Raw genomic sequence first — 26,697 nt, forward strand, 5'->3', positions numbered from 1 at the left:
CAGAGCCATTTGCTAGAGAGATGTGGAGTCCAGCTGGCAGGCACAACACGGGCAAGCTCCCCTCTCCAAGGGGGGCTGGGGAGGGTGAGCTGCTCCCTCCCACCATGGCTGGACCATGGTCTTGTGGCTCTTTTTTTTTAACCCCAGCAGGGCCTGTCATCCTTCCATGAGCACCTACTATGTGCCCTGCCTGGGGTGGCGTCCCCCTCCCTAGACCCATGGAGACTTAAGAGTCTCAGAGCACCCCAACTCATGATGATGGAGTCAGTATCTGGGCCCAAGATGGTGTGCCACCCCCCTCATCAATAAACGAGCAGGAAAGACACGGGAAGTTGGGGTGGAACTGAAGGAAAGGATGTGCTGAGACACTCCCCCATCTCTGCCAAGCTCTGAGGGTGAGAGATTAAGATCAGGGGAGGGTGGGGGCGAGTTCAGATCCCCAGTCCTGACCGGGGTTGGGCTCTGTCTCAGCCCGCGTCCTCACTAGACAAAGAGGAGACTGACGGTGATACAGTCCATGGCACCCTTTGTCTTCTTTTTAATATTGTATTAAAAGTGTCCCTAAGAGAGAGGCACAGAACAGATTCTTCACTGCAGACTTCAGCATGGCCCAGCCTGCTTTAGGACTTCTAGCCTCCAGAACTGTGAGACAATACATTTCTGCTGTTTTAAGCAAAAAAGAAAGAAAAGAAAATTCTAATCTTAAGTATGAATTGGCCATTTAAAGAACAAAAAATTCTAAAATAATATACTTAAATTAAAAAAGACGAATACCCCCTCCCCTGAGACTCGCAATGTCAGCCTATTATAAGGATTGCAAACTGGAAAGCCTCCAGGGGCAGGCAGGTGATATAAATGAGGGAGACATGCCCGGTGGGTGGGGACAACGGCCATTTGGAGGCCACATGCTCTGTCCAAAAGTGGCAGCTGCTGACGTGTTTCAGCCAAGATGGAATGTGGGCCCTGAGTGGCCGGGGCGTCTGATATTTTTCAATGGAAAGCTGGAATTCTGACTTTTTATATGAATTCCATTTTTAAACGTTGGCAAATAAGTCAATGTGCAAGTAATACTCTATGAGCCAAACCTGACTGGTCTGAGGGCCAGAGCAGGTGCGTGAGGCCTGGTGTACACCCCGCCAGGCCCTTGTCCACGTTCACGTCACACACTTTTAGGAAGCAGTGCGGCGGCTCTTTATCTTTAGAATAACAGAGTCACCTTCCATGCCAAAGCTACTTCCATTTCTCACGTCCTATTTCATAGACGACTCCCTAGGTCATCACTGCGGGGTCCACCCCCTTTTTAAGAGCCAGATAATGGTACCTAGTCCTTATGTTTTGTAACAGAGACAAGCATGCCTTATGGATAGGCATCTGGATGTTTCTAGATGCCTGTCGCTACAGACAGTGCCACAGCGGACACTGCTCTGCCCATAATTCTTTGGGGACTTCGTTTTCTCTAGAATTTAATTCTCCAAAAGTGAGGTGGTCAGGTCAACTAAACACAACGCAGTTATTAGAGTATTAGGCGTCACCACATTACCTTCTGGAAAAGGTAACGGCAATTCACACTTCCTCCAGCAGCGTGCCAGAGGGCACGTGTACCCACCTGGAAGTGATCCCTCTTTCAAATGGCTGCCAATCCAATGCATGCAAAATGGTATTGCATCATTGCTTTAATCTATATTTCCCTAACTACTATTGAGGTTGAGCATGGCACGTTTTCTAAATGTTCAAACCACTTTCCATCTGTTATCTTGTGTTTTGCTATGGTACCCTGCAAAGCAGCCAGCCAGCATCAGTAGCATTATCCCTGATTTACAAGTGGAGAAACTGAGGCACAGAGCCATTAAGTGACACTCTGACATCTCATAGTGAGTAAGTGTCTTTAAAAAAAAAACCAAACTCCAGCCTCCTGCCTTTCCAAACCAGATGTTATGAGAATTAACATCTGCTAAGAACATCATCCATAAATAGCTGGGCAGTGCACACCATTCAGCCGGGTGTTGCAGGAATTTGCAGTGAAAGGAAGGAAGGAAGGAGGAAAATGAACACTCACTAGGCAACTCCCATAGGCCAGGAATGTTCACAGGTATTATTTTTACTCGATTCCCCAAAATATCTCTGTGAAGTAGATATTACTGTCCCCATTTTACAGACAAGGAAGTTGAGGCTCAGAGAGGCTAAATGTCACTCTAAGATTGGAATCAAGTCTGCCTGCTTCTGAAACCCAAGTGCTTTCCATCTCACCAGGCTGAGCTCTCCCAGTCTATAAAAGGGCAAGACACATCCCCTCCTTCAAGGAACTTCCCCACAACACAATAAACACAGGATAAATGCCTGCAAAGAAGCAAGTCCGTGTAAACACTCTGCGCGTGTACCATGCACCTCACTCTATACAACACGGGCTCGGGCTCTGCCACTGCCAGGCATGCCGGGTCCCCGACCTTGCTCCTTAAATGCCTACACGCATCTCCTCTCTCCTCAGAGGCGATCACACCGCCTAAGTGCCTCCATCTGTCACTCAAGGGTGGCCAAGCACAATGCCAGCTTTGCAGGACTAGCAGGGGCCGCCTTCAGAGCATTTGGAAATGGGGACATTCTTAATTCCAGCCTGATTCTGCCTCCTTCCTGCTGGTACCTCATGACGTTGGAGAGAGGTGGCACAGACTCCAGGACAAGGTGACAGCCTTCAAGGTGTGAGGTAGCCAGTCCATAAGGGTCTGCCTGGCTACTGGGTATTCCTGGCAAGGCCTAGGTCTGGTTTGTCCTCTGGCCCCTTTGACTCCGGGGAGGAAAGCAAGGCCCAGTGAGAGCAGAGGCTGATGGCAGTGGGAAAAGGCCCCTGGGTCCCCCCTCCATCCCAGACCTTGTGAGATGCTGCCTTCACTCGCTGGCATTCCCTGGGTGCAAGGGCTGCAGTGAGTGGCATGAGTCCCCTGGGACTACCTGACCTCACTCTGCCCTGTGCAACAGCTGTTCCCCTGCCTCCCGCTCAGCAGAGCCACATGTCCCCCTCCTCCGTGTGAGACTGCACTGCCCTGAGCTCCTCCCACCTTCACCTCTTCCCACTAGATCAGGAAACTCAGCCGGGGCTTCCTGCCTGGGCCTGGAGTGAGAGCCCAGAGACCTGTTGCAGAGGCACGAGCCAGGTCACAATTGGCTACCCCAGACACCGTGCCAACCCCAACGCCCTCAGGCTGCCATTTCCTGACAGCCTTTGCCATGCTGTGCTAGGTACCACAGGGGCCAGAAACATGTGCTCGGTGTCCAAGCAGTGGTATTGACTGTCACTGCCCATGGGAACAGAGGACAGGAAGCCTGGGACAGGGAAGTGGATGGGAGACATTAGGGGAGCAGGAGAAGGGAAGTAAAAGTAGGCTCCAGAGGAGGTAAGATATGAGCTGCACGATTTTCAAAGTTTCATGATGGCTAACATTTACTGAGTGCATGTGAGATGTCAGGTACTGTGATTTATAATAAGCTCTATAAGCTGAGCTCAGAGAGGTTGCCTAACGTGGCCAAGGTCACTCAGTGGTCTGATCTGGATTTGAACTCCATTCTGATGGCCATTGACGGTTAGTCTCCCAGCCTCAGTCCCAACACTCACTGAGCTCAGACATGTATCCCAGGGTGGGCCTGGCCTGAGGGGTCTGATGGGGAGGTCTAGGCAGGAACTTGCATCCACTTAGGAGCCAGTGAGCTGAACTTGGGTGAGAATTCTAACGTGTCTCACAGCCATGGCATGCTGAGCCATCAGGGCAGCCAAGCTTTCTACTGCTCCAGGAAGAAAGTATGATGGTGGATGGGCCCCTGTCCATCCTGCCTTCTGGGCAGTTGGCATCTCATAGACACTGCCCTGGGAAGCAGTGCCAATAAGACATGTGTCCTCAGGGGTGACCAAGTCTCTCACTGCCTCCCTTGAGCATCATCCATCCTCACCATCCCACCTCAGCTGACTCTAAAATTTTCCAGCTTTGGAGCTGGTCCACCAGCCTTCCCCTTCTCCAAGAACTGCTGCTCACTCAGGCCCTGGGCTGAGGACTGGCTACTAAGGATACAGGGGATGGTACAGTTACAGCTTGCAGGGGTCCACCCTTCATGGGGATCCATCCTTCCCCCCCCAATCAAATCAAAACCTCCACTGACACCCTGGAGAGCTGGTGAGCTGCAAGGAGAAGCTTCCAACAGCAGGGGCATTGCAAGATCTCACTCCTCTCCTGTGCCCATCTGCTCTGATATCTTACTCCTGTGTACCGGGCCTCAGGCTAGGCATGTGGATACAGAAGAGAACAAGGCAGAGGTCCTATCTGGGTGGAGCAGACACTCCCATGGGGGAGACCAAATAGACAACGTAGGTGAGTAAATGACAAGGTGTTAAGAGATAATAAGTGTTATGGGAAAGGAAAAGAAACAGGGGAAAAGTGATCTGAGTATCACAGAGCAGGTGACCTCCAAACAGAACCTGAACTGAGAGAGTGAGCCCTGTGGATATACGGGAGAAAAGTATCCCAGGCAGAGGGGGCAACCTGTGCAAAGGTCCTGAGGCATGAATGTGCTTAAGGAAAAGGTGTGGCTGGCATGGTGGGGACAATGGGGAGAACTGTGGGTGATGAGGGCAGAGAGTTCATGGGGCATCTTGAAGACCACTGGTTCAATGGTTCTGAGTGAACTGAGAGCCAGGATGGGGCTTTGAGCCAAGGAGTGACATGAATGAATGAATTCAATGACTTGAGTTTTAAAGGGGCACCCCGACTGCCATGCTGAAGACTCTGTTTTGGGGGCAGGGACAGGCTACGCTACTGGAAACAGCAAAAGCTGATGGTGGCTCTGGCTGGGGAGGGTTGAAAGCTGGTAGATTCTGGTTCTCTTTCAAGGTAAATCTGACAGGGGTTCCTGATGGAGAGGACATGGCTATGAGAGAAAGAATAGAGCCAAGGGTTTTGGCCCAAAGATCCTGGAAGAACAGAGGGCCAGGAACCAGGGCAGGGGAAGCCCGTGGGGACAAGAGCAGAAGTTCATTTTGGACATGCTGAGTCTGGAGTGTGTGCTGACAAACGAGCAGCACTGCTGGGGGCAAGCAGTTATGGATTCCCATGAAAATCAGATACACTCTCAACTGGAATTCAGGCCTGGAGTCTGCAGGGGGTGTAAATGTGGGTGTCCTCAGCACACAGCTGGTACTTAATGCCAGCAGAGGGGATAAGACCACCGAGGCTCCCACATCCCCAGAGCTGAGGCAACTCAGCTGAGACTCAATCACTATTTGAAAACTGTGTGCAGGGCCTGGAAACATGTACACCCCATGGCCGGGCCATTCCACTCTCAGGACTTCAGCTAAGGAAGTCGTCTGATCGGGCACGGACACTAGCCGCAGAGCTCACTGTGGCACTATTTATCATGGAACAGCCCAGAGGCCCGGAGGGATTGGTTCAGTTGGAGGACACGCATCGGCAGCACACAGGATTGCGTCTGGGGATTCTGGGTGTGAGTGTGTGCAGGGGTGTGTGCATGGGGGTGAGGGGTATGCACATAAAGGGCTGTTCATGGTAATCAGTAGTCTGGAGGGTTTGGGGCGATTTTATTTTCTTCTACACACTTTCTGCATATTCCAAATTTTCAGTAATAAACACACAATGTTTTTACATTCAGAGGCTTAGCTCGTGTTCACCCTACCGACACCCTGTGGGCAGCCTGTGGATGGACTTGGTCCACTGCGATTAGGAAGCTCTGTCCTCTCCTCCCCTCCGCTTCCCCGAAGCCTGCAATCCCAGGTGTGACCCACCACCAGCTCAGAGCTGGGAGCGAGGAGGGCTAACACTTTTGGGGACAGGGAGCTTCCTCCCGGGCAGCTGGGCCCTGCTCGAAAGTCCCTGCCTCCCTGCCCTGTGGGCCCAGCATGACCTTCCCACACTGGGGCGAGGAGGGCTGCTGACTCATCACGGACGAGGCTGCACCAGCTTCTACATCAGGGTCCATCGGCAGATAATGGGCTACAGCAGGACACACGGCCAGGCTGGAGCCCGGGACTCTACTGAGAAGGGTTCTCCTCCTACAGATGCAGGAACAACAGCTTAAAAGAAAAGTGTGTGGCTGTGTGTGAATTCAAACATGCCCACTAAGTGTGAACCCCTCCAGGGGATGTGCCCACAGGACATCCACCGCCGTACCGGGACCGCTGACCCAGCCCCAGAGAGCCCCTCCTTTCTGTCTCTACTCCTTTCACCACACTGAAGGAATCCAGATTCCTTGCAAATCCCCTCCAAATCTGTAGGGCTTGTACCAGCCTCCTTCAGGATCACAGGGAAAAAATACCCACCACAAAGCCCATCTCAGTCTGGTTTCTGGGGTCGGAGATCGGAAAGCCAAGGTCTGTGCTGCTGCCTGAGCAAAGCACACTTCCTTCTCCTGCAAAACCCAGGGCAAGGCCACCAAGTGACCAGCTTCTGCTCTCCCTTTGGCCCCTTCTTGGGCACCGCCACACTCCAAGAGGCACCACTGTCCACCCCAGCAAACCAGGGGACAAGCAGGAGCAGGGCAGCAGGAGGAGACTTCGAGCAACATTTCAGTTTCTTTGGAGAGAGAGAGAGAGAGATTTCCACAGCAGGGTGCTGCGATTTAGTCTGAACTGTTATGAATTCCCATAAAATCCAATGCACTCAACTTTGAATAGAAATACAGAAATACACTGCAGAAATCAAATACAATTTGGGGATTATTCACCACCGCTACACACAGAGACGTGCGCGCGTGCAAGAAGGTACCTGCGGGCGACGCCATTAGGGCCGCCAACTGTCAAGCCACTGCGGCTACCGATGGGCATGCTTCAGAGCCCACAGCCCACGGTCCACGGCTGAGGAGGCTGTGGTGGAAGGTCACTAAGAAGGACCCAACCTGGAAGGATGGCACAAGACCACTGGAGGCCATTCTGCTCTTGCATACCTTCTGGGTCCCTGTGTGCAGCTCTTCCTGCCTGCTGCCTGGGGGTAGGCAGGTGAGCCAGGCATCCTGGGAGGGGGAGAAGCTGAGACCCCAGGGTGGCATGCCATGGTCATCCAGCACCATCAGGTGATGCCTGGGGTCTCCGACTCCCCTTGAACAACACTTAAAAAAATCATTCAGCAGGAGATTTATTTGATTTTACCTACTTCTTTTGAGAAGTAAAACACAGACATAGTAATTAACAACACAAAAGGGCATACAGCACAAAGTGAGTCTTCTCTGCCCAACACTCACACCTGCCTTCTCAGAGGTGGTCCTTGAGGGATCACTCCAGAAGCAATGGCTGCGCACACAAGCATGTAGCACATACATTCCTCCCTCCCTTAAAAAATAATAATCCACGTGGTAGCATACTCTTCATGCTATCTCATCCCTAGCTTTTTTCCATGATGATATATCCTGAAGACTGTCCCACTTCAAGGCATACAGAGCTGTCTCATTCTTTTTAGCAGCTGTGGAGCATTTTGCTACAGGGGGATCATCATTTAACCAGTCCCCTTGCTGATGGACATTTAGATTGTTTTTAACTTTCACGTGGACAATCAAAGCCACCATGAATATCCTCGTTCCTACATCTGCCCACCAGGGTGAGTATGTCAGTGGTGTGTCCAGAATGGAAAGTTTTCATATTTTTATAGCTGTTGACAAGTTGTCCTCCAAAAAGCATGCGCCAAGTTGCACTCCCCTCAACAATGAGGAAAGGGACCGTTTCCACACCCCTTCGCCAGCACCGTGCTTTCTGTCTTGAGTTCCAGAGAAAACAGCTGAGCCTCCTGATCCTCAGGTTTCCCACCCGATAGGGTGTGCAGGCAATAATGGAGTTGACCAAGGTCTGTTTCCTCCCATCCCCCCACCCTACTAGCAGGGCAACAGCTCTGGCATGCTGCCAAAATCCGCACCTTTCCCCTTGCTGGAGAGGCAGGCCTTTGCCAGCCCCATGTATGATCCCTCTGTACCTTTGGCCAGCTATACCTTCTGCTTGGAGCACCACCTGCCTCCATCGTGCATGCCCAGATCCAGCTCAAATGCTATCCCTTCCATGAAGTTCTCCTGGATCCCTGCTGGAAGTGGAACCCCCAGTTCCCTTTGCCCATCATATGTTTTTAGAGGCACCAATCCCAGCTGCGGGGGACATGCACACCTCCTCCCAGCAGACCCTCAGCCTCTTGTAAACAGAGGCTAATTCATCCCCTACATTATCTGCCACTTAAAAACTCCTCTCGGATGTGTCTCTAACATTTAATGTGCCTGACAGCGATCAGATAAAGTATCTTCTCCAAGTCTTGCCTTTCCCAACTCTGTAAATTCATCCCCATCTGCCCAGCCAGTCTGACACCTTCTTTTGATTAATTTAACAAACATGCTTCATGCTTCTAGTAAGTGGCAGTTCTCTCGTTACCCCTTGATCACTATATTTCAATCACACCAGCCTTCTTTCTGCCTTAAACCTGCCAAGTTCATTCCCACCCGTTGGCCATCACTGTGGTTGAGCCAATCATTGGTCCCAACCCTTCACCCCTCTGCACTAGAATTACATGTCCACACCCACAGTGGGGTCTCCTGGTGGGAGGAATGTCTTTTCTTGCCTTTTACAGGGCTTGGCTACACTATTTGCTTTGACCAAAGGGACGATGGCAGATCTGGCACTAGCAAAAGCTTTAAGTATTCTTGCATGGCTGGGCTTGCCGCTTGCGTTCCTGCCCTTCCACCTGAGAAGTGCATGCCCCAGGCAGCCCCCTGGCCCCAGAAGAGCGAGCAGATGGAACTCAACCGTGGCCTTGAGCCAAGCTCAGTCAAGCCTAGCCCAGACTAGCTGAGCCCCATCTGACCACAGACTGTTGACTGAGTATCATTACTGCTGTGGTGGTTTATTATGCAGCTTTACTGAGGCAAGAACTGACTGATACCATCACGTGGTTTTATACATATATGAAAAAATTAACAACCAGTACAGGAGGGCACACCCGTCACAGAAGGGGACACCCCCAACAGAATGGGCTCATGGGCACAACCAGTTGAAAAAGAAGACTGCCTGCCACACCTGCTGCGCCCTTAGTTGCCACCCTCACCCCTATTTTGCTGTAACTAGGCTGCACTGCCCCCTCCTCAAGGGGGCCTGCCCTCGTCCCCCACCGCTACAGTCACCCTTGTCTTTTTCTCACTGTGCCTGGTTCTTTCTTTTCACAGCTCTGGCACACTTTGTAGCTATATATAAATCTCTTGGTTGCCTATCTGTCTCCCCTTGCCATTAGATTAGGTTACAGGAGGTGGGGGGACTCCAAGTCTTAGTTAGGTGCTGACCAATGGAAAAGGATCCAGAGGTGGGGGGAGGGTTGTGGGAGGGTGGACCCCCTTTTTCTTTTTCTTTTTTTTTTTAACATGGGCAGGCACCGGGAATCGAACCCAGGTCCTCAGGCATGGCAGGCAAGCATTCTTACCTGCTGAGCCACCATGGCCCGCCCGGTGGACCCCCTTTTGATGAGCTCTTTTTATGCATCTCTGGAGCTTCCCATTGTGTCTTCCAAAGGAAGGACCGCGAATATACAACAGGAAATGATCCTAGAAGATCAAACAGTCAAGCCTTCTGCTTTTGAGTCAGACTATCCCACATATCAATTTCTTTATGAAAAACTCCTCTGACATGTACTGGTACAACTTTCTGGAAGGTCATTCGGCACAATAAAGCCATAGCCTTAACATTCGTGCTCCTTGACCTAGCAATGCCACTGATAGGAAATTTTCTCCAAAGAAATAGTCAGAAACGTGGCACAAAGTCTTCTGTTTTGAGGATGTTCACAGCAGCACTGTTTATACTAGCAAAAACAGGCAATTCAATCATCAATGACAGGTTTACGTGAGTAACTCATAATGCATTCACAGAAGAGAATACCAGGCAGCAACTGAAAATCATGTTTTCAGAGAACCTTTACTGGCAAGGAAAAATGTTCACATAAACTCCTAAATAGAAGATGCAAGCTACAAGAGTATGCACAGTGTGTTTCCACATTGGAGAAGAACGATATATTACGTATGTATATATCCATAGAGGGAAGAGATGGAAGGACAGAGAACAACACATTTGCAGAAATTATCTTTGGGCTGTGATGTTACAGGTGATTTTTGTTTTGGACTTCGTGGGTTTTTTCTGTATTTTTAAAGCTATCTACATTGAGTTACTTTTAGCATTTAACTAAAATAGTGACTGTCCCATTTAAAAATAAAGCTAATAACCATGGCAGTGCGGTACTGGTATTACATGGATAAATGGAATAGAATTTGGAGTCCAGAAATAAAACCATGTGTCTATGGTCAACTGACTTTCTACAAGGTTGCCAAGACCTTTTAACAAATGGCGCTGGGTCCATAGATAGCCACATGCAAAAGAATGAAATGGGACTCTTCACCTCATGCCATATAAAAAAACTAACTTACACTGGATCAAAAATCTACATGTAAGAGCTGAAACTATAAAACTCTTAGAAGAAAATATACAGGAAAATCTTCAGAACCTTGATTTAGGCAATGGATTTTTAGACTTCATACCAAAAACACAAGGATCGAAAGAAAAAAATAGATAAATTGACTTCATCAAAATTAAAAGCTTTTGTGCTTCAAAGGACACTATCAAAATGAACACAATCCACAGGATGGGAGAAAATATTTGCAAATCATATGTATGACAAACAAAATTTAGAATACAGAAAAACTCTCACAGCTTAATAATAAGAAAGACAATCAATTAAAAAATGGATCCGAATAGGCATTTCCTCAAAGAAGATGTACAAATGGCCAATAAGCACATAAAAAGATGCTCAACATTATTAGCCATTAGGGAAAAGAAAATCAAAACCATAATGAGATAACATTTCATACCCACTAGGATGACTAGAACTAAAAAGTCAGATAATAAATTTTTGTAAGGATGTGGAAAAATTGGAACATTTAAACACTTTTGGTGGGAATGTAAAATGGTCCAGCCACATTGGAAAACAGTCTGGCAGTTCCTTGAGTAATTAAACATAGAGTTCCCACATGATCCAGCAGCTCCCCTCTTATGTATCTACCCAAGAGAAATTATTACGTATGTCCACACAAAACTTGCACGACTGTTATAGCAGCACTGTTTATAATAGCCAAAAGGTAAAATCACCCAAATGTCCATCAGTGGATAAATGGATAAACAAAATGTGGTCTATTCGTACAATGGAATATTATTTGGCCAAAAAAGGGATAAAATACTAATTCATGCTACAACATGGATGAACTATGAAGACATTATACTAAGTGAAAGAAGTCAGCCACAGAAGACCACATATTATACAATTCATTTATTCAAAATGCCCAGAATAAAAAACACTACAGAAACAGAAAGTTGATTAGTGGTTGCTTATGGTCGGGGGGCTGGAGAGGCAGTGGGGTGAGGGCTAAAGGGCAGAGGGGTCTCTTTCTGCAGTGATGAAAATGTTATAAAATTAACAGTGATGATAGTTGCTCAACTCTGTGTGTAATAACTACTGAATTGCATCCTTTAAATGGGTGAATTAATGATATATAGATTATAGCTCGATAAAGTTGTTCTAAAAATATAAATAAATAAAGCTAGTAGAAACTGAAGCTTATCAAAATTTGGTCAGTTAACCTGGCCAAGTTCACCCATCAGGCAGACCCTGCTCAGCTCCCCTGGGAACTCCCCTCCCATCCCCAACCAGGGAGGCAGCTCGGCTCACGTAACCCCATCCCTCCACACCAAAAGTCCGCTCACCATGGCAAGCCAACCTGAGCCCTCCAGCTCATTTTATAGACACAGACACTGAGGCCCTCGGAGGCGGCCTTCCCTGGTCTTCAGAGCTCTAATCTGGAAGCCAAGGATGGGAATGGAGACACCCCCCCAGGTCCTGCGTCCACCACTCATTCACCGTCTGAGTGATCGCCAGCCGCTCTCTACAAAGTGCAAGGTGGACATGGAATCCCCCAGCATCTCTGGCTCTGCTCTTCTCTACGCGCCAGTGCTGATCCGCTTCCCAACGTCAAAACCATTTGCACAGGGACCATGCAGGATGTCAAGGGAACTGCAGGTAGAGCCACCTGTTCAACTTCCACTGGCTAATTTCCTGGCACCCACTCCTTCCTGCACTCCCCAGGACCGGGGACTGGGAAAGATGCCAGGATACATTCATTTCTGTTCTTACCAGACAGATGGAAGGATTCCTATCTGTTCCAAGCCTCTCCCTTCTTCTCTCTTTTCTTTTCTCCTCTCTCACCCCTGCACCCGAAACCTACAAAAGGAGCCCAGAATGCTGGACTGCCTCCACCCAGAAGATTCTATCCTGCATTCTGAGGCATAACCCCCAATTCCAGGCAGCCACCACTAGAATACCTTCTGGTGAATTTAACTCTGCAAAGGTTTTCTGTAAGGTGATGGTAACCTGCAGTGTAGACAGGCGGCTGTTATTTCATAGATGGGAATCTGGGCGTCCCTCCCAACCACAGGATCCCCAAAGGCCACAGGGAGTGAAGGTGAGACAGGGGACATTTGGCGTGCCCACTTCCTGCTGTGGTCTCCCCACAGAGGGGCTCAAAAGCCCAGGCCAGGGGGAGCTGTCCTGGCAGCAGGGCATGGGGTGGGGGTGGGCTGCCAGCAGGCTACTCTCTCAGGCAAAGGCCCCGCCAAGGCTCCTCACCCCATGCCTGGGATTTATGACCTAGGAGCTTATTCTCTCTCTCTCTCTCTCTCTCTCTCTCTCTCTCTCTCTCTCTCTCTCTCTCTCTCTCTCTCTCTATCATACTGCGATTTTAGCCAAGTTGCCCCCTGCCCTCCACCCTCACCTCCTCCAGATGCCTACCTTGACATTCTCCAAATCTTCACGGGCACCCCTTCAGCACTTGGCCCCTTGTACCTGGGTTCAAGTGGGAGGAGGGTGACCTGAGGTCTCACCCCTAGCTTGGCAATGGGTCAATTAGGTGACCATGGGCCAAGCGTCCAGCTTCTTCAGACATCTGCAAGATGTCACTTAGCATGTTGCAGCTCACATCTGCATGGCACGACCTTCAGACCTGGGGCCCTTTCTCCCCATGGGGACATATGGCAAAGAGGCTCAAATGTCCCCTCCTCCAAAGAGCCCTCCTGGAGCCCCTCCCTGACCCCACTACCCACCACCAGCAAAAGCGGTCCCTCCACCCTATGACCGGACCTCCTAATATGTGATGCATGCAGTTGCACTCCACATGGTGTTGTGTGAACTTTGCTTTACATAACTGTTTTGCTGTCTGGGCTGCAAGCTCTTCCCCATCCTGGCCCAGAGCCTGGCACATAGTAGGTGAGCAGTGAATAGCAGATGAATAAATGATTGAATGATAAATGGATGATGTCCAGGCAAGGGCTGAGCAGCCAGGAGGGAAAGATGCTTTCTCAGCTAAGGGGAGTCAGGCCCCCCATGGGCACAGGAGTGCCAACCTGTGCTCCTGCAGGCGCATGCAGTCTAACAAGTCCATAGTTTTTCCTTTAAGTTAAGGGATACATCTTTTCCAGATTGCCTATGACAGCCGCTTCCTCCCCATATAATTGCATGAGATGCTGCTTCAACTCCTTTTATGCTTATTAATGTCACAGCTCCCGAAGGAAAAGAGAGAAACCCAGTGAGACTTGGCAAGAGAAGGTGATCTGGGCCCATGACCTGGCGCTTGGTGAGAATCCAGGGTCTTTGGTGAGAGGCAGGGGAAGGGGCAATTGCATAGGGGAGGCATCGGGAGGTTGGAACAAGAGATTTAGTTTCAAATTCCTGCTCAGCCTCAGTTTCCCCTGAGTAAAATCCAAGCTAACAGCACCCATTTGGCAGGGCGCTGTGAAGATTAAATGTGCACACACCTGAGAGCACTGCATGTGCACTTAGCACACGGGAAGCCCTCAATCACTTCAGATTTCTTTGACTTTGCTCCATTCTAAGTCCCCATCTTCACAGGCTGGTTCGCAAAACACAAATGACAACAGTGGTGACAGCAGTGTCCCGTTGTGTGTGCAGAGCAAGTCAGTGCTGCCGGGCCCACGACAGGCCACCCCGTGTCAGCGGGGGCAGGGGGGTGCCCAGGCATATGCCACGCCTGGTGCCCACACTGCAGACAGACAGTGCCAGGTTCTGCCCTTCCGGCTTAGGGCACTGGCCAGCCTTTTAAGGACGAAAGATGCTCACACATCCCTGGAGGCAGGAACATCACCCCAAAATGAAACTCAAGGAGGGTGAGAGGTTTGCCCCCAAACCCCACAGTGCTTGGACCCTCGAAAGACTGAACTAGGAGTTGGGGTTCTAGCTGAGCCTCAAAGCTATCACCTCCCGCCAGTTTTTTCCCTGCCTCCCCATCTCTCTCAGCAGCAGAGACTCCCCCATGAGGTCAAACTGCCCTCCTGGCATCGTTGGCTGGCTCTTCCTCCAGCCTGTCCATTGCTAACCTCTGCCCAGGTGTTCTTCTAGCTGGGCCTAGCCAAGGAGGGCACACCTTTCTTCTCTGGAGGTGAAGGCCTTGCGAGACCTGGGGCAGGGAGTCCTTCCAAACCTGGCTCTGGCTAAAATTCACAGCCAGCCATTGGGCTGTCACTGAGCCCCAGCTCTGGAGGGGCACAAAGTCCACAGCAATTCCTCCTCCTTCTCCTCCATCAGCAAGTAGCTCGGCCATCACCTCCACCGAGCAGTCTTCTCTGATTTCCAAAGCCAGGCTGGGACATGCCTACCTCCAGCTCACTGTGCCTCTGACAGACAGACTCCCCCATCTGAGCACTCCTCGCACTCTGTGTGTGTGTGTCTGTCTGTCTGTCTCTCTGCTTCACTGCACCGTGAACTTCCCTAGGGTCAGGACCAGGCCGTATTCATCTTGCTGGCTCCAGAGCCTGACACAAGGATGTCATAACACAGGAGGTGTTCAATATTAGTTGCTGAAAGTGTAAAAGAATAAATAAGAAGGAGGGAGGGAGAGAGAGTGGAAAGGGGAAAAGGAGAGAGGGGGGCTGTAGTACAAAGAGAAACTACAGTGGGAGAGGCTCCAGTGCCAAACTTTCCCAAGAATCCCAAAGGCTTTCCCCTCTGCTCCCAGAGCATTGCCCAGGAAATGGAGTCAGGGGTAGGGGATGCAGGCCTGTGGGGGAGGCAGATAAGCATACTATTCCTCTCCTCTCTGGGCCTCCACTTTCCCATCTATGAAATGGGGATCTAGTTTCATGAAGGCAGACCAAACACATAAAGAACTTACAGCAAGTCCTCAGACCTGGAAAACCACAAGAATCGATGTAGGAGGTACTGAGGGAGGTGCAAGGAGCTGGGAGCTACTGGGCTGACCTGGGAAGGCCTCAAGATCCTGGAGTCTAGCCTTCCCCACAACACTGACCTTCTGTCCTCATACAAGGAACATTGAAATACTCTGGGCAGAATTCTAGAGCCTGAAGAGGCCTGGAGAACATCAGCAGGCTGTTCGTTGAGCAGATGGGGAAACTAAGGCACAGAAAGGCAGAAGGGAAGGGTGTTCACATGTGCTGTGTGTGCTTACCCCACGCTAGAGTGTTCATATAACTTAACGAATGGGGCACTACCGACTGTTTTGCAGACAAAGAAACTGGGGCTCAAGTAGAGTCCGAAACTTGACTAAGGTGTCACAGGAGTAAGTGAGGGATTCGAACCCAAGTGGCTCTGACCCCAGGCACTGAGCTCTTTCCACTGCACCACAGAGCAAAGGCTTGCCTAGTCCCACGTCACTTGGCCAGGAATACCAGAGCCAATCAATTCAAGATGATTTGATGCCGAAACCTGTCTCCTTTCTTCTACACACTGTCCCATCTTCCACACCCAGTGCAACCGAAAGAATCAGTGAATACCAGGATTAGAGGAGACCATAGTTGTCCTCCTCATCTGATGGGTGTACTCTGCAACACCCTGCCTCATAGGCCTTCAACTTGGACTTGTATGCCTCCAGTGACGGAAAGCTCACTGCCTACTCAAGACTCATTCCATCTTTTAGAAAGCTTGGTTAATTTAAAATGTTCTTCCTCTTAATGAATCAAAAGTCTCTTTTACAGGTCCAAAGCCTTAGGCATGACACCTGATTCACTCTGTCCATATCTGCACCTATCTATCCCCCCATATGCACACTTCCTCACCATCCCCCACCCCCACAGCCTCCTTTAATGCTTTTTTCTGACTCTCTCCTCTTCCCCAGTAACTACCTTCTAACCTTTACAAAGGACAAGGATATCTTTTTTAAAACACTCTATTTTAAAAAAATATATTTCACATCTGTATGAGCAATACACAAATCATAATTCTTAAAAATAACAAATTGCAGGCTGGAGTAATCATAAGTAAATTGATATTGATAAATAAGCTTTTCTCCAGAGCAGTAGGTGGTTTATTTTAATCTAATGAGTTTTGTATTTTCCCAGCTTTCAGGTTCCATGATGAAGGGCTGTCTGCAATAGAATTACGACGCTCTCTGAAATATTGTAATTTAATGCCTCATTTTGTCAAGACTTTCCTGAAAATGAGATTTGTTCCCAGTGAAGAATTTTCCTCGGCTTTTTCTCGTAAGTCCCCCACCCACCTCCCCAGGCATACAGGTTCTCCACAGGCCACCCAGGGTTGGGGGGAAGATGGAAAGGGGGAGAGAAGTCAGTTTAAACATGGGACGGTGCAGTGGACAAGGAGAGCCCTGGCTGTATGACTAAGCAGCACCCCGTGCCAGCTCCATGCCTCGCCTGTGCCTTCTGTAAAACAGGGAAGAGAGGGAAGACCTCATCCTTCCTCAGCAGACGCTGAATGGGTTCCTGTTTGGAGGATAAAGGGAGCACGCTATGGACCTGGAGACCACTGTGGACAGGGGAGAAAACTGGCAGGTCTCACAGGCAGGGGAGCATAAAACAAACAAACAAACAAAAAAACCAAAAAAACCCAAAAAAAAAAAGCAGGGGAAGAAAAGTAACAAAGCTATTTGTGGAAGAAGCTTGAGTCACTTGTTTGAATGCCCTCCACAAATGGGGATCTCACCACCCTATCAGCCAGGCTGGCGGTTGAAAGTACCCTCCCACCAGGCCACTGGAGGGACCTCCCAGGTGGAGCTGATGCAGCAAATTGCTGAGAAGAGCAGAGCTAGGGGCCAGAGAGCAGCCAGACCAGCTAGACTCCCTTCCCGGGAGATTCAATATTAGGTGTATAAGCTTTAGTAAGCCACTTAACCTCTCTATGCCTCAGTTTCCCTCATCTCTGAAATGGATGTAATAAGAGTACCTACGTGATAGGGTCGTTACAAGGACCAAATGAGGTAATGCCTGTAAAACACCTGGAACACAATCTCATATATGGTAAGCTCTCAATGAGAGTTGGCTATTAATATTATTATCATGTATGTGCGCAGATTGTGTTTAAGAGAACACTAAGAAAGCAGAACCAGTAACTGCCTTTAGGGAAACCTGGGTGGCTGGAGGAGAGAGGTGGGAGAGAGATGTCTCACTGTATTCCGTTTTGAACCTTTGAAATTCTCAACATGTGCTATACCAACTACCCAAACATAAATTTCAAAATTACAAGATAGTTTCATTTTTCAAGATAAAGAAAGAAAGACAAATTAAATTTCTTCTTCTAAGGCACCCCAATCTGCCCCCTGGTAACTTCTGCTCCCTGGTTGGGCTCTGGCCTCAGGAGTCACAAGTCAACACCCACCCTTTGGGGCAAGTCATTCATTTGAACAACAAACCCTTGCGGGGTCCCAGCCCTGGGCCTCCAGGAGCAGAGCTCAGCAGAAGCCAAGACAGACCCAACCCTGGAATCCAGCAGGTAGAGGGACACGTGAGCTCACGGTTATGGCCCTGGGTTTTCCAAGCGAAACCCCTCGGGCCGTTTCCTGTTGATATGCCCTCCTTGGTCCACGCTTCCTGTTGTGCCTGAAATACGGTCACATCCCCACTCCTGAGTAGGTGAGTTGATGCTTGATACACATGCTGAAGTGTTTAAGGGAGAAGTTTACTGATGGTCACATCTAACCTTGAAATGCATTAAAAAGCAAATGGTTTGGTAGATGGATGGGGAATGGATAAATGGACAGACACATGATAATGGAAATCCAACAAAATATAAACTGTAGAATCCCAGGGGTGTGGTATCTGAGTGTTCACTGTAGGCATCTTTCAATTTTTCTATAGGTTTGACATTTTTCATGATAAAATGGAGAAAATCTGAGAGAATTAAAACCACACAACCCTTCAAGTAGCATTTTACATCTGGATGGCTCTCCAATGCCCTTTGCATGTGGGGTCAGGGACTTTCCATGGGGAAAATGTCTCTATATTGTCCATGTTAAAGAGCCTTGGAGCTGCCTCCAGGACCTTTCTCATAGCAGCCCCCACTCAAAAGGGCACACTACTGGGCAGAGTGGGCCAGGGCAGAGGCTGAGTGGGTGCCTCCCTATTCTCCACGAAGGTCACTTCATTCTCCACGGAATCTGTGCTCTGCTCTAGACAATGTGCATATGTCTGCTGGGTCAGGGGAGAGTGTTGGTGGCTGGGAGAGCCCCTGAATCCATGCTGGAGCTTCAGAGAACAATAACCACAGTCCCCTCAAAGTCAGGCCATGGGTCCCTAAGACCTTCCCAGAGTTTTTACTTACTTTATAGTATGACAACAACGATTAGTATTATCATGGTAGCTACCATTTGTCGAACACACGCTATCTGCCAAGCACTGTGTCTATTACTTAACTCTCACAACTACCTAATGAGAGGAATACAACTGTTATACCCATTTCACAGATGAAGAGACTGAGACTAAGAGAGAAAAGGTGATGAACCTAACTTTAACCCACCAAATTCCTAGGAAATAGTAAATTGGGATTCAACTGAGTACTGTTTCCAGCTATGATATAATAACTTGTAGCAGACCAACACTCTCAATGAGCACAGAAAATCTGGAGCCCTCCAAAATCTACCTGAAGGCACTGGAGAGCTGTCAAGACAGACAGAACATGAGAGTCCAAGATCCAGAAAGAAAAGAAGGTAGGGAGGTGAGCTCAATGTGCTGAAAGCCTCTTTTTCATTCAAGGCATTGGCAACAAGGAGAATTGAGAAGCCAGCAGAAACTTGGCCATTCTATGAAGCACTGGAGGGACAAAATCGGAGCTGGGGGATAACGAGGCAGTCAGGATATGTGAAAAGGGAGGTACAGAACAGTGAACTCAACACCAGGTTTTCCCTTGAGAAATTTTGCCATCTCCTAAGCTGTGGAGAGTAGTAGCTAAGGAAACAAGCAGCTGAAAGGTTGAATGGAATTTTTAGCTGACTCACATTACTAAGGATACAAGAATTAGTACTTAAGACCTATTAGGGAGGAGTGGCTATAGTTAACTCTCCAGGCTGTCAGTTAACAGACCCCTGGAGAGTTATTCCAGGAGTGGAGATGAAGCTGAAGTAGACTGAGCTTTATAAAGCCTTTAACACAGCCTTGAGTCAGCTGAGTCCCTGACTGGTTTAAGATGACCACCCCTCTGCCACCTTCCAGGAGATAAGGTAGGTCCTCACTGAAAGGAAACAGCAGGATCCAGAACCTCTACAATTTTTTTCATACAAATGACTGGCATTCATAAAAAAAATTACAAGCCAAAACATTAAACAGGAGCAAGAGGAAAAAATAGAGAATAGAAACTAGTTCACAGGTGGCCCAAACACTGGAGTTATCAAATATGCACTTTAAATATTATAGTTAAATTAATAAAACTGAAGACAGCTGACAATATAGATAATTTCACCAGAGAATCAGAATCTATAAAGTAAATTAAAATAAATTTCCAAAAATGAATAATACAATAACTGAAATCAAGATCTTAATGTATGGTGTAACAGTAAGTCAGACATAGATGAAGAGAAAATGAGTGAACTGGAAATAGGCTAGTAGAAAATAAGCAGGATGAAGCACAAAAAGAAAAAGAAGGAATACTGATTTTTAAAAATAGCTTAAGAGTTATATAGGACATGGTGAAAAGGTTTAGCGCAGGTGTAATTTAAGTCCACAAAAAAAGATGAAAGAGAATACAGCAGGAGCAATCATTGAAGAAATATAAGCCAAGAATCTTCTAATACTGATAAAAACATCAAATCATAGATTGGAGAAACGCTATGAATAAAAAGCAGGATAAATTACGGTAAAACTGTTGAAAACAAAAGACAAAAAGAATTAAAGAAGCTAGAGCGAAAAGAAACATTAGCTTCAAAGGAGGTAATAAAACTTACAACTGACTTTTTCAAAGAAATTATGGACACCAGGAGGCAATGAATGGAATGACATCTTTAAAGTGTGACAAGAAAATTCTATACTCAGCAAAAATTTCTTCAAAAGTTAAGGTATAATAAGGATATTTCCATAAGAGCAAAAACTGGAAAATTTTGACAAGAGATCTACACTAAAAGAAAAGATCTTCAGGCAACAGGAAAAGTGTTCCAAATGAAAATACTGACATAAAATGAAGAATGGGGAATGTCAGGAAGGATAAATATGTAAGTAAATTAATATCGACAAAAGAAAAAACAATAATTCCTCATGGAATATAAAATAAATGTACAACTAAAATCTTCAGCAATACAAACACAAAAGGCAAAAGAACAGTAATTGGAGTCAAAGTGTTCCAAATTCCTAACATTGTGTGTGATGTAGTAAAAACTGATGAGTTAAGGATATAGGCTATAATATCTAGGGGTTCTACAGAAGAGTAAAGAAGTATATAACTGATGAGCTGATAGAGGAAAACTGAATAAATAAAATAACATTCAAGGAATCTAAAGATGATAATAAAGAAGTAAAAAAGAAAGATAAAATAGGTAAGCAAATAGAAAACTCTTTAAAAAGTAGATATACCCTAAATATATCAATATTTACATTAGATATAAATGGAATAACTACTCAAATTAAAAGACAAAAATAGGCTGGATTTTTTAAAAAACTATATTCTGTTTACAAACGACAAATCTTAAATATAAGGACACATAAACCCTGAAAGTAGAGGGATGAAAAAAGTTATGCCATGCAAAATATACTCAAAAGAAAGCTGACATGGCCACTACAATATCAGATCAGTTACATTTGAAGGAAAGAACATTATTAGAAATAAAAATAGAGGGAGAAAATATTTCCGAAACACATATATGACAAAGGACATTTTTTTCAAAATTTAAAAGAACACTTAAATCTCAATAATAAAGCAAACAACCTAATTTATAAATTGGCAAAACAGTTGAAAAGACACCTCACCAAAGAAGATACATATATTGCAAACAAGCAAATGAAAAGACATTTAACATCATACATCATTAAGGAACTGCAAATTACAACAATGAAATACTACTACACATGTATTTAAAGTGTTTAAAATCTAAAACACTGAAACTAAATACTGGCAAGCATGTGGAGTAATAGTAACTCTCATTCATGGCTGGTAGGAATGCAAAATGGTACAGCCACTTTGAAGACAGTTTGACAATTCCTTATAAATATAAACACATGCCTACCATATGCGCTGATTTAAAAATATTATGTACCCCAGAAAAGCCATGTTTAAATCCTGACCCAGTCTTGTGGGTGCAGTCATTTCAATCCTGATTCAAGATTATAAAGTGGAAACTTTGATTAAAATATCTCCACAGAGATGTGGCCTGCCCAACTGTGGGTGTGACCTTTTGATTAGCTGGAGATGTGACTCCACCCATTCAAGGTGGGTCATGATTAGTTTACTAGAGTCTTTTAAAAGGGGGAACACCTGGTTTGTCCCAAGTGATTTCCCAATAGATCCCAGAGTGATTTGAACAGTGAATAAAAAAGTATTTGCAAAGGCCCCTTGGGGGAATGGTAAGAAAGGGGGAAAATTCAACTTCCCCAAGTTGAGTTCTTGATATTCTCACAAGCAGTGGGGACAACCAAAGCAATAGGCTGAACTCCCAATCTTGAGGTTTGTTCATATGAAACTTAATGCCACAAAAGAAGGTCAAGCCTACTTAAAATTAGGCCTAAAACTGAGCCTTCAGTCTTGGGGTTTGTTCATATGAAACTTAACCCCACAAAGGATAGGCTAAGTCTACTTAAAATTAGGCCTAAGAGTCACCCCCAACGAAACCTCTTTTGTTGCTCAGATGTGGCCTCTCTCTCCAGCCAACACAACAAGCAAACTCACTGCCTTCACCCTGTCTATGTGGGACATGACTCCCAGGGGTGTGGACCTTCCTGGCAATGTGGGACAGAAATCCTAGAATGAGCTGCGACTCAGCATCAAGGAATTGAGAAAAACTTCTCAACCAAAAAGGGGAAGAGTGAAATGAGACAAAGTGTCAATGGCTGAGAGATTCCAAACAGAGTCAAGAGGTTATCCTGGAGGTTATTCTTACGCATTAAGTAGATATCACCTTGTTATTTAAGATGTCATGGAGAGGCTGGAGGGAACTGCCTGGAAATGTAGAGCTGTGTTCCAGTAGCCATGTTTCTTGGTGATGATTGTATGATGATATAGCTTTCACAATGTGACTGTGTGATTGTGAAAACCTTGTATCTGATGCTCCTTTTACCTACCTTATCAACAGATGAGTAAAACAAATGGAATAAAAATAAATAATAGGGAGAACAAATGTTAAAATAAATTTAGTTTGAAATGCTAGTGATCAATGAAAGGGAGGGGTAAGGGGTATGGTATGTATAATTTTTTTTTCAGTTTTCATTTTATTTCTTTTTCTGTTGTCTTTTTATTTGTTTATCTGAATTGATGCAAATGTTCTAAGAAATGGTCATGATGATGAATATGCAACTATGTGATGATATTGTGAATTACTGATTATATATGTAGAACAGAATGATCATTTGTTAAGAATGTTTGTGTTTCTTTCTTGTCATTTTTTTAAATTTAAAAATTAATAAAAAAGATTTTTTTAAAAGTTAGGCCTAAGAGTTACCCCCAAGAGAACGTCTTTTGTTGCTCAGATGTGGCCTCTCTCTCCAGCCAACACAACAAGCAAACTCACTGCTCTCCCCTGTCTGCATGGGGCATGGCTCCCAGGGGTGTGGACCTTCCTGGCAACGTGGGACAGAAATCCTGGAATGAGCTGAGACTCAGCATCAAGGGATTGAGAAAACCTTCTTGACCAAAAGGGGGAAGAGTGGAATGAGACAAAATAAAGTGTCAATGACTGAGAGATTCCAAACAGAGTCGAGAGGTTATCCTGGAGGTTATTCTTATGCATTAAACAGATATCACCTTGTTATTCAAGATGTAATAGAGAGGCTGGAGGGAAGGGCCTGAAAATGTAGAGCTGTGTTCCAGTAGCCATGTTTCTTAAAGATGATTGTATATAATGATATAGTTTTCACAGTGTGACTGTGTGATTGTGAAAACCTTGTGTCTTATGCTCCTTTTATCTACCTTATCAACAGACAAGTAGAACAAATGGAATAAAAATAAATAATAGGGGGAACAAATGTTAAAATAAATTTGAAAGGAAGGGGTAAGGGGTATGGTATGTATGAATTTTTTTCTGTTGTCTTTTTATTAAAAAAGACAGCAAAATTATGGAAAAATGAGAAGGCACTTGTCAATATTATGAATGAAAAAGGAAATGCATTGATGCAAATGTTCTAAGAAATGATCATGATGATGAACATGCAACTATGTGATATTATGAATTACTGATTATATATATAGAATGGAATGATCATAATAAAAAAATAAAAATGGGAACATCTTTGAGAAACTTCAGAGCAGATGCAGATAATTGGAGAACAGTTGCTTCAGAGCTGATAGAGCCAACACGAGGTCCAGATGTTAGAGATGCAGCTAACAACACCTAATAACAGCTTCAAAATATAAAAAACAAATACGACAAAACTAGAAAAAGCAATAGCAAACACACAATCATACTAGAGAGTGACACACCTTTATCAATAAAAGTGGAAAACAAATCAGTAAGGATACAGAGTGCAACATGATTTATAAATTTGAGCTTACTGACAAAACTGTGCTCTGGGGAATAACAGAATAAATATACCCCATGTGGGTCAATAAACAATTTACCAGAATTCACCATGTCAGATCGTAAAGTAAGTCTCAAAACATTTCAAAAAAAACAGTAGAATTGAGTTGAATAAAAAAAAATGAAAAAATTAAGAAATCGAATGGAATGATATCTAAATGTTTTGTTTGTTAATTTTTTTAATTAATAAAAAAAAGCTTTTAAAAAATTAAGAAATCTCCCAAATGTTTGGAAATTAAGCAATGCACTTCTAAATAACTCATAAATCAAAGAATAAATTATAATGGAAATTAGGAAATACTTTGAAACCCACAACAATGAAAACATGACATCAAGTTTGTGACATATAAACAGCTGTGCTTAAAGGAAAATTAATAGCCTAAAATGCTTATTTTAGAAAAGAAGACAGTCTAAAATATCAATTGTCTAAGTATCTAACTCAAAGAGATCTTTTAGGAAGCAAAATAAACCCAAAGAAAACAGAAGAAATAAAAGTAAAAGGATAAGAACAGAAATTAATAAAATAGAATGCAAAAAAATTAAAAAGAAATAGAATGGAAAATTAGACAAAATGAGTAAAACCAATTTTTTTCTTTGAAAAGACTAATAAAATTGATAAATCCTGTGATCAGCAAAATTATGGAAAAATGAGAAGGCACTTGTCAATATTATGAATGAAAAAGGAAATGCAACTGCAAATTCTACAAGAGTAAAAAGATTATGAAGATAATAAATATATATAATAAACATCTTTATATCAATTCACTTGAAAAGTTTAAATAGAGTGAATAAGATTCTCAAAAAATACAACTTACAAAAATTGACAGTCAAAAACATAGACATGTACTCTTATATTTACTAAAGAAATAAGGATATGAAATAAAAAACCTTCCCAATAATAACTCTAGACTCAGATGGCTTCTCAACTGAGTTCTTTAAATACTTAAGGAAAAAAATAACAAAATTCATATCCAAGCTCCTCCAGAGAAATAAAAAAAAATAGAGCTCATTGCCAATTTATGTTATGAGCTCATCATAACTTGAATCCATGATCTGACAAAGATATTACAAGAAAGGAAAATCACAAGCTAATCTCTCCCATGAACACAGATGAAGAAAACTTTAAATAGAATATTAGCAATTCACATATGCCATGTACAATATAGTCAGAAGAAAGCTGTTAAAGTTATTCCAACAGCAGACAAGAGATTATGAAAAGAATGCATTATGATTATGATAATGTTGGGTTTATTCCAGGAATGCAAGGTTGGCCTAACTTTTGAAAATTAATTAATGCACTTCACCACATTAACATAATAAAGAAGAAAAAAATATGCTCACCCAAGTAAATCAAAAAAAGAAAAACATTTGGTAAAATTCCATATGCATTTATAACAAAAATTTAGCAAATAAAAGAATTGAAAACAAATATAGGCTGATGGAATAGAAGGATACCAACTCTTATCAATGAGAAAAGAACAGTCTCTTCAATAAATGGTGCTGAGAAAACTGGATATCCACAAGCAAAAGAATTAAAGTGGATCCCTCCCTCACACCATATACAAAACTTAACCCAAAATGGATCAATGCCCTAAACAGAGCTAAAACCATAAAATACTTAGAAGGGGGCGGGTCAGCAGAGAGACTTTTTGCCTGCCGTGCTGGAGACCTGGGTTCGATACCTAGGGCCTACCCATGCAAAACAAAAAAAAATTCTTAGAAGAAAGCATAGGGGAACATCTTCAGGATCCTGAATTAGGCAATGATTGTTAGATTTTTATGCCAAAAACATGAGTAATAAAAGAAAAAATAAATAAATTGAATGTCTCTGAAATTAAAAACCTTTGTGCATCAAAAGACTATAAAGAAAATGAAAAGACAATCTATAGAATGGGAGAAAATGTTTGCAAACCATATATCTGATAAGGGTTTAATAGCCAGAATATAAAAATAACTCCTACAACTCAACAATAAAAAACAAACAACCCAATGAAAACAATGGGCAAAGGACTTGGATAGGCATTCCTCTAAAAATATACAAATGACCAACAAGTACAGGTTAAGATCTTCAATATCATTAGCCATCAGGGAAATACAAGCCAAAATCACTATTAGATACCACTTCACATCCACTATATAAAAATAAAGATGGGAAAAAATTTCTTAAAAATACACAAAAAAAATAAAGATGGGTATTATTTTTTAAACGCACAGAAAATAAAAATTGTTGGTCAGGATATAGAGAAATAAAAAACTGCATGCATTGCTGGTGAGAATGTAAAGTAGTACAACTATTACAGAAAATAGTTTGGCAGTTCCTCAAAAAGTTAAACATAGAATTGCCATATGACCTAGCAATTCCACTTCCAGTTTCATACCCCACATAACTGAGCACAGATATTTGTACATTAATGCTCATAGTGGCATTGTTCACAACGCCAAGTGATGAAAGCAAGCCAGCGTTCATCGACAGCTAAATGAATAAATAAAATGTGGTAAATATAAACAATGGAAAAAATTCAGCCATGAAAAAAGAATGAAGTCTGTTACATGCCACAACATGGATGAACCTTGAAGACATCATGTTTAGTAAAATAAGGCAGAAACAAAAGGACAATTATTGTGTGGATTCACTTATATGAATCCTAGAACAAGCAAATACATAGGGAATGG

At 44.6% G+C, this 26,697-nt stretch overlaps 1 protein-coding gene and 1 long non-coding RNA gene across 3 annotated transcripts in view; one reads left to right on the forward strand and one right to left on the reverse strand.

The window, feature by feature from the left end:
• CDH23 (cadherin related 23) overlaps positions 1-26,697 on the reverse strand; it is a 431,052-nt gene that overhangs the window by 364,599 nt on the left and 39,756 nt on the right. The gene's annotated exons all lie outside the window — the stretch shown is intronic.
• On the forward strand, positions 3,189-16,555 carry LOC143653055 (uncharacterized). 2 transcript variants are annotated; one of them, XR_013161059.1, is made up of 5 exons: positions 3,189-3,389; positions 4,265-4,355; positions 11,892-12,074; positions 13,610-13,683; positions 16,421-16,555. It is a non-coding gene; the product is annotated as an uncharacterized LOC143653055 (long non-coding RNA). The 2 variants fall into 2 exon arrangements; XR_013161060.1 differs by lacking the exon at positions 4,265-4,355.

The sequence above is a fragment of the Tamandua tetradactyla genome, chromosome 13 (genome assembly GCF_023851605.1).
Source record: "Tamandua tetradactyla isolate mTamTet1 chromosome 13, mTamTet1.pri, whole genome shotgun sequence".
Lineage (NCBI taxonomy): Eukaryota > Metazoa > Chordata > Mammalia > Pilosa > Myrmecophagidae > Tamandua > Tamandua tetradactyla.